Below are 8,977 nucleotides of genomic sequence, written 5' to 3'. Positions count from 1 at the left end.
TTACAGCACAATTTAATCACTACTAACACTTTGATTAAGAATCACACAGAAGTGATTGTGCAAGTGGATGGGATGTGGAGACGCTGGAAGGATTCAGACTGATTATATAACGATAAGGCAGAGACTTTGAAACCTGGCTTTAAACTGGAAGGCTTTGCCAGGGCAAGATATGGACTCTGGTCAGTGTTTACTGGTTATGATCCGCAGACTGAAGCTAACGAAATTGTAAAAATGTAGGAATTAAAGGTGACATGACTTAGACGAAACGAAGGAACCTCATGTTATTCAGAATTTCAGAGGAAGGCAACATTGGATTGGAATAGAGGAAAGGTATACAATAAAAGACGAAAGCATAGCTATGAGAGATGAAACAGTGAAGGCAACAGGAATCAAGTAAGTAAAATGGCATAGAAAAAGTCCTTGGATAACTCAAGACATTTTGCTGATGATGCTGACTATGGGTTTACATCCTAGGTCGGAACCATTGTACACCATCTGCTTAATATCTAGAGTATATACTATGTGCAACTGTGAGAACATTTGCTAAATGTTTGTGCAGAATGTATCTACGGTCGTACATAAGTAACAGCCTGTCATTCGCCTTTTGGGATGTAGAAAATCACTTAAATCCACATCCATGGACGATGGTTCACCAGCCCTCATCCTTAATCTGTAAAGGTGATTCGACCCCAGTTGTGCTTGTTTCCCCACGTCCAGGACATGGCACATTAATGCACTCAGCTGACTAGGAGGTTCACAAGAGATACTGAACTGATGAAAGGAGAAAATATAGCAATGCAGAAAATGAAGCAGGTGGAAGCGAGTACAGATGCCTGAAAAACGAGAGTAACAGGAAATGCAAAATGGCTCAGCAGGATGGCTAGTAGGCAAATACAGAAATGTAGAAAGAAACGCAGCTAGGGAAAAGTGGATGATGCTTATAGGAAAATTACAGAGAACTTTCGAGAAGTGTGAAGCAACTCTATGAATTTCAAGAGTTCAGAAGGCAAGCCAGTGAAAGGAAAGAAGGCAGAGATGAAAGGTGGAAGGGAGTAGAGACAATATTGACAGAAAATGCAAAATGGCTCATCAGGGTGGCTTGTAGAGAGATATAGGAATGTAGAAAGATGCTCAGCTATGGAAAAGTGGATGGTGCTCACAAAAAATTTAAAGAGAACTTTGGAGAAATGAGAAGCAACTCTGTGAATTTCAAGAGTTCAGAAGGAAAACCAGTGAAAGCTAAGAAGGCAAATATGAAAGGTGTATGGGCCATATAGAAGGGCTACATAAAGGAGACAAAGTTGTAGGTAATGTTATAGAAAGGAAAGATGAAATAGATAGAGATGTAAGATGTGTCACTCTGAGAAGAATTTGTCAGAGCATTTAAAGACCTAAGTCTAAACAAGTCCCCCGTAGTAGTTGACATTGCCTCAGAATTATTCAAAAGCTTCAAAGAGTCAATTGCGAAAAAACTGTTCCACCTGGTATACAAGATATAATTATGAGACATTCATAATGAATGTAATAATTCCGATTCCAAAGAAGACTGGTGCTGACAGGTATGAATATTACTGAAGTCTGTTTAATAAGGTATGCTACAAAACACTTACATGAATTATTTACAAAAGAATGGGAAAAACTGCTAGAAACTGATATAGGGGAAGTTCAGTTTAGTTCCTGGCGAAATGTAGGAACTTACCTCAGAAGACAGGGTAAAGAAAGGCAAACCAACATTAATAACAGTTGTAGATTTACATAATGCGTTTGACAGTGTTGGCTGGAATACATCCGTTGAAATTATGAAGAGATAAAACGCACATACAGGAAACGAAATGCTCTTTTGTGAAAGTACAAAATTTGGTTAAATTCAACTTGGCAAACTTCCCACATGCATTAGGAATGTCAACTATTCTTACTCTTGTCGTCCACAAATGAGCAACAACTAATTTTACAAAAATATCTGTGGTATTTAATTGACGGGGACATGTAATTTTTTGTGTAAGATTCTCGTATTCTGTAATAGTTCAAATATTTTTTGTAGTTTAATGTGTGTTTGAGGTACTCCTTGATTAGAGGCATGTGGCAGTTGCGAGTTCATTAGATTGTGAACCAAGTCAAAGAACGTGTGCATAGTGATACCAGCTCCACATGGAGTGCCAATGAAGACCTCAGAGACTACTGCACCCATACCCAGTGGAGAAGGGGGGACTGCACACCCCCTCCCTCCTAGCTCCCAGGGAAAGGAAAAGCAGTGTACTCAGCTGTTTTTCTCTCTAAGAGCTCAGATGGAAAACCAGTTCTAAGCACAGATGGGAAAGCTGACATATGGAAGAGTATATAGGGGATCTATAAAGGGGACATGAACTGTAAACCAGTATTGCAGTATTGTAGAACTGGAGAAGGACATAGATAAAGATGAGATGGGCGATATGATACTGCAAGAAGGATCTGACAGAGCACTGAGGCACCTAAGTCGAAACCTTGCCCCTGGAGTAGATGACATTCCATCAGAACTCTTGATAGCCTTGGGTGAGCCAGCCACAACTAATATCTTCCATGTGGTGCTCACGATACACGAGACGGATGAAATACCCATAGAATTCAAGAAGAATATAATAACTAGTACATGTTGACCTCTGGGAAGATCAGTCTGGATTAAGGACAAATGTAGGAATTCACAAGGCAATACTGACCTTATGACTTATCTTACAAGACAGGTTAAGTAAAGGCAAACTTACGTTTATAGCATATGTAGGCTTAGCGAAGGGTTTTGACAATGTTGACTAGAACACTCTCTCTTAAATTCTGAAGGTCGCAGGAGTACAATACAGGGAGCAAAAGGTTATTTACGACTTGTACAGAAACCAGAGGGAAAATATAAGAGTTGGGGGGGGGGGGGGGAGGGGCATGAAAGGGAAGCAGTGTTTGAGAATGGAGTGAGAGAGGATTGTAGTCTGTCCCCAATGTTATTCAATCGGTACATTGAGCAAACAGTAAAGGAAACAAAAGAAATATTTGAAGTGGGAATTAAAGGCCAGGGAAAAAGCAATAAAAACTTTGAGGTTTCCCGGTGATATTGTTTTTCTGTGAGAGTCAGCAAAGGCCTGGAAAGAGCAATTGAACGAAATGGACAGTCTCTTGAAACGAGAATATGGGATGCATGTCAACAAAAGCAAAACAAGGAAAATGGAATGTAGTCAAATTAAATCAGGTGACGCTGAAGGAACTAGAGTAGGAAACGAGACACTTAAATTATTAGACGAGTTTTGCTATTTGGCTGCGAAATAACTGATGCTGGCAGAAGTAGAGAGGATATAATGTATAGAACGGCAATTGCAAGAAAAGCGTTTCTGAAAACGAGAAATTTGTTAACATCAAATTTAGGTTTAAGTTTTAGGAAGGCTTTGTGAAAATACTTGCACGTATTGTAGCTATGTATCGAAGTGAAACATGGAAAGTAAGCAGTTCAGACAAGAAGAGAATAGAAGCTTTTGAAGTGTAGTTCTACAGACATATGCTGAAGATTAGATGGGTAGATCACGTAACTAATGAGGAAGTACTGAATAGAACTGGGGAGAAAAGAAATTTCTGGCACACACTGACAACCAGAGAGGATAAAAAAAAAAATTGTTCTAATGGCTCTGAGCACTATGTGACTTAACTTCTGAGGTCATCAGTCGCCTAGAACTTAGAACTAAGGACAGCACACACATCCATGCCCAAGGCAGGATTAGAACCTGCGACCGTAGCTTTTTTTTTTTTTTTTTAGGTGGGGTTTAAGGGCACTCAACTACGGAGGTCATTAGCGCCCAGTCACAAGCGTTAGAGCACATGGAATCTAGTAAAACTCAAGGGGAGGGGGGTCACCAGAAAGTTCGTACAAAGATGCAGATAAAATAAGTAAGAAGGTTACATGTCTTTGGACAAGCCAGTCAAAGTTATAAAATGCAGGACACGAGCAGCTGCTTGAGCGTCATCAGCTAAAATATCCGGTAAAGTAGATGGCAGGGACAGGACAACACGAGATTGACGAAAGCGGGGACACGACATTAAAACATGGTGCACTGTTAACGCTTGACCACAAGGGCACTGCGGGGTTGGGTCACCGGAGAGCAGGTAGCGGTGGCTAAACCGGCAATGCCCAATCCGCAACCTGGTCAGAAGGACCTCTTCTCGCCGAGATGGTCAGGAGGAGGTTGTCCAAGTAGTTGGGAGCGGTTTTACTGCCCGGAGCTTGTTTCCTTGGAGGGATGACCAAGCATCCCACCACAACGACACAAGCCTCTTACAAACAACCCCACTAACGTCAGATGACGGGACACAATGGGAGGCTGGCCGAGGCAGGAGGACTGCAGCCTTGGCTGCAGCATCTGCAGCCTCATTCCCAGGCACTCCTACATGTCCGGGAACCCACAGAAAGCTGACAGGAGAACGATTATCAGCGAAAGAATGGAGGGACTGCTGGATCCGTTGCACCAAGGGATGGACTGGATAGGGAGCTCCAAGGCTCTGAAGAGCACTGAGGGAATCAGAGCAGAGTACATACGATGAATTGCGGTGGCGGCGGGCATACTGAACGGCCTGATGGAGAGCAAAAAGCTCGGCCGTAAAGCTGGAACATTGGTCGAGGAGCCGGTATTTAAAGGTGGCGGCCCCGACGACAAAGGCACAGCCGACACCATCGTCAGTTTTTGAGCCATCGATGTAAATAAAGGTGTGACCAGCAAGTCGAGCACAAAGTTCGACAAACCGTGAGCAATACACTGCAGCCGGAGTACCCTCCTTCGGGAGTGAGCTGAGGTCCAGATAAATATGAACCGGAGCCTGGAGCCAAGGTGGTGTCGGGCTCTCACCCTCTCTGAAGGTGGTAGGGAGGGCAAAATCCAATTGTCGAAGCAGGCGACGGAAGCAGACTCCAGGGGGCAGCAGGGCAGACACATACAACCCGTACTGACAGTCGAGAGAATTGGCGAAGAAGGACTGATAAGAGGGGTGGTCGGGCATTGACAACAGCCGGCAGTACGTCGCCCCAGTAGGTCAATGGTAATTCGGCAGCTTCAGTATAAAGACTCTCGACAGGACTAGTGTAGAAGGCTCCGGTCGCAAGACGTAACCCCCGATGATGGATGGAGTTGAGACGGCGTAAGAGGGATGGTCGAGCAGACGAAGCTCCCATAATCCAGCTTCGATCGGACTATGGACCGATACAAGCGAAGCAGGACAGTGCGATCCGCTCCCCAAGATAAACCACTAAGAACTCTGAGGACGTTAAGGGAACGTGTACAACAGGCCGCCAAATAAGAGACATGCGGAGACCAACAAAGTTTCCTGTCCAATGTGAGCCCTAGAAACTTAGTTGTTTCCACGAATGGGAGAACAACGGGACCGAGATGTAAGGATGGCGGAAGGAACGCTTTATATCGCCAAAAGTTGATACAAACCGTCTTCTCTTCAAAGAACCGGAAGCCATTTGCCACACTCCATGAGTATAGGCTGTCTAGACAACGCTGAAGGCAGCGCTCCAGGAGGCATGTTCTCTGGGCACTGCAGTAGATCACGAAGTCATCGACAAAGAGAGAGCCTGAGACATTAGGTGGAATGCAATCCATAATTGGATTGATCGCGATGGCAAAAAGGGCTACGCTCAAGACAGAGCCCTGAGGCACTCCGTTCTCCTGGAGGAAGACGTCGGACAATACGGAACCCACACGTACCCTAAACTTTCGATCCGTTAAAAGGGAATTGTGTGTGTGTGAGTGTGTGTGTGTGTGTGTGTGTGTGTGTGTGTGTGTGTTGGGGTTTATGGGCGCTCAACATCGAGGTCATCAGCGCCCTGACACACAGTAAAAGGAACGAATGTGGAGAGACCTAATAAAACTGAAAAACACACTCAAAGAAAGCAGGAAAAGAGGGAAAATACTACATAAGAAAGTAAAACCTTAGGTAAGGGATAACATAGCAACAAGAATGACACAGGAAATCGTCATTGGCTGGCCACTTACATAAAATATGGGCGAGCTTGTCACACAGGAAACAAGTTAAAATCCCCTCCCTAAAAGCTTTGTAAAAACATTTGACAGGGCACAGAACTTTAAAACTTTAACCACATTCATCCTAGTGTTGCCTAAAAGTGTTGGCAGGTCCGCTGGCAAGTCAGCCGCGGCCCGCTGGTCAGAAAATAAAATGCAATCCAATAAAACGTGGCGCACAGTGACATGGACGCCGCAAGCACCACACATTGGAGGGTCTTCTCGCCGGAGCAGGAAGCCATGCGTCATAGGGCTGTGGCCTATTCGAAGCCGAGTGAGCAGAACCTCGTCCCGTCGATGGGGCTGAAAGGAAGTACACCACACACGCGTTGTGGGCTTGACTAGACGGAGCTTATTGTCAGTCACTTCCAGCCACTCGTCCTCCCACCGACACATGACTCGGGAGCTCAACAGCGAGGTGAGTGCGTGCAAGGGGATAGCACACTGAGATACGTGTGGATCAAGACACGCCTCCTTGGCTGCGAGATCTGCCCATTCATTCCCAGCAATGCCGACATGCCCTGGAACCCAGCAGAAAGCTACAACCTTCCCCAGTCGCTGTAGTCGGAGGAGGGCATCCTGGATGGTCTGGACTACTTTATCTGCCGGATACAAATGGTGCAATGATTGAAGGGCACTGAGTGAATCGGAACAGACAAGAAATTTAGGAGAGGAAGAATGTCGCATCTGCTCCAGCGCCCGCAAGATCGCAGACAATTCTGCATCAAAGACAGTAAAAGTCTGAGGCAGTCGGACCTTGAGGACATGATCCGGAAAAACAACTGAGCAACCAACGGAATCCCCTTGTTTTGACCCATCCGTAAAAACCGCTACATAGTCGTGGTGCTCAGATAAAACAGCAGAAAATGCTGCATTAGAAACGGTGGCAGGAGTGCAATCTCTTTTGTACTGCAATAAATCTAAAATCACTCTGGGCCTCTTCAGTAACCAGGGTGGCAGGCGGTGAAAACCTTGGATTTGGGGTTGTACAGACTCCACACCGAGTGACTCTAGAACACGTTGCACACGGATCCCAAATGGCAACGTAGCCCAGGGACGGTGGGAAAAAAGGCGGTCCAGAGGTGGATGGGCAACAAGGCGGTGAGCAGGCGAGCTGGGAGCCGCAAGAAACTTACATGCCTGGCGCACCAGCAGGAGCTGCCGCCGGATGGTAAGTGGCGGTTCGCCAGCCTCAGCACAGAGACTGGGTATGGGACTGGTCCGATAAGCACCCGTGGCCAGTCGAATCCCAGAATGGTGGACAGCGTCAAGGATCTGCAAATAAGACGGCCTTGCTGACCCATATACTGTGCACCGAAAAAAAAAAGGGAATCAATAAAAAGGGGCAGGCGACCGCGTAGGTCCCACCTGTGCATAGTGCGGAGGATACCTCCTCTCTAACAGGTATCATAAGCCTTCTCCAAATCAAAGAACACGGCTACCGTTTGGCGCCTGCACAAAAAGTTGTTCATGATGAATGTCGACAAGGTCACAAGGTGGTCAACAGCGGAGCGGCGGCGACGAAAGCCGCATTGGACATTGGTAAGTAGCCATCGAGATTCAAGAATCCAGACTAACCGAGCATTAACCATGCGCTCCATCACCTTACAGACACAGCTTGTAAGAGAAATGGGGCGGTAACTAGAAGGAAGGTGTCTATCCTTCCTGGGTTTGGGTATAGGAACAAAGACAGCATCACGCCAACGCATGGGGACCTGACCTTCGGTCCAGACGCGATTGTAGGTACAAAGAAGGAAGCTTTTGGCCGCCGGAGAAAGGTGTGCCAGCATCTGAACGTGAATGGCATCTGGCCCCGAAGCAGGGACAGTGCAAGCGCACGTTCTAGTTCCCGCATAGTAAAGGGGGCATTATAAGTTTCCAGATTCAGCGAGTGGAAGGAAGGTCGCTGAGCCTCTTCTGCCTCTTTCCTGGGAGGGAAGGCAGGGTGGTAATGGGCGGAGCTTGAAACCTCTGCGAAAAACCGGCCGAAGGCGTTGGAGACAGCCACAGGATCAACAAGGACCTCATTACCTGAGGTCAGGCCAGGTACTGAGGAGTGGGCCTTAATGCCCGACAGCCGGCGCAGGCCATCCCAAACGACAGAAGAGGGAGTAAAACTATTAAAGGAACTGGTGAAAGAGGCCCAACAAGCTTTTTTGCTGTCTTTGATGACTCTACGGCATTGCGCTCGGAGTCGTTTGTATCCAATACAATTCGCCAATGTAGGATGGCGGCGAAACGTGCGTAAAGCACGTCGTCGAGCACGGATAGCGTCTCTACAAGCCTCATTCCACCAGGGGATGGAAACGCGACATGAAGAGGTAGTATGAGGAATGGAACGTTCGGCAGCATTGATGATAACAGCCGTGAGGTGTTCGACCTGACTGTCACAACTGAGAAAATCGTGGTCTGGAAAGGTCGCCAGGGAGGAGTAAAGTCCCCAGTCAGCTTTCGGTATGTTCCAGCTCGAAGGACGTGAGGATGGGGTGTGGTGCAGGAGAAGAATGACACAGGGGAAGTGGTCGCTCGAATAGGTGTCAGAAAGGACATACCACTCGAACCGATGGGCAAGAGTGGTAGAACAGATCGAGAGGTCCAAGTGGGAGTAGGTATGAGTAGAGTCCGAGAGGAAAGTCGGGGTGCCAGTATTGAGGCAGACATGATTGAGATGGTTGAAGACATCCGCCAAGAGTGAGCCTCTTTGACAGGATGCAGGAGAGCCCCAAAGGGGATGATGGGCATTGAAGTCGCCAAACAATAAAAACGGCGGAGGAAGCTGAACAATCAGGTGCATCATGTCAGCCCGACTAACTGCGGATGACGATAGAGTGTAGATGGTACAAACTGAAAAAGTAAAAGCAGAAAGAGTAATACAGACAGCTATTGCTTGGAGTGGGGTGGTCAATGGGATGGGACGGTAATAGACATCGTCCCGAATGAGCAACACG

The sequence above is a fragment of the Schistocerca nitens genome, chromosome 11 (genome assembly GCF_023898315.1).
Source record: "Schistocerca nitens isolate TAMUIC-IGC-003100 chromosome 11, iqSchNite1.1, whole genome shotgun sequence".
In the NCBI taxonomy this organism is placed as follows: domain Eukaryota; kingdom Metazoa; phylum Arthropoda; class Insecta; order Orthoptera; family Acrididae; genus Schistocerca; species Schistocerca nitens.
Note: the sequence above shows the minus strand (reverse complement) of the source record.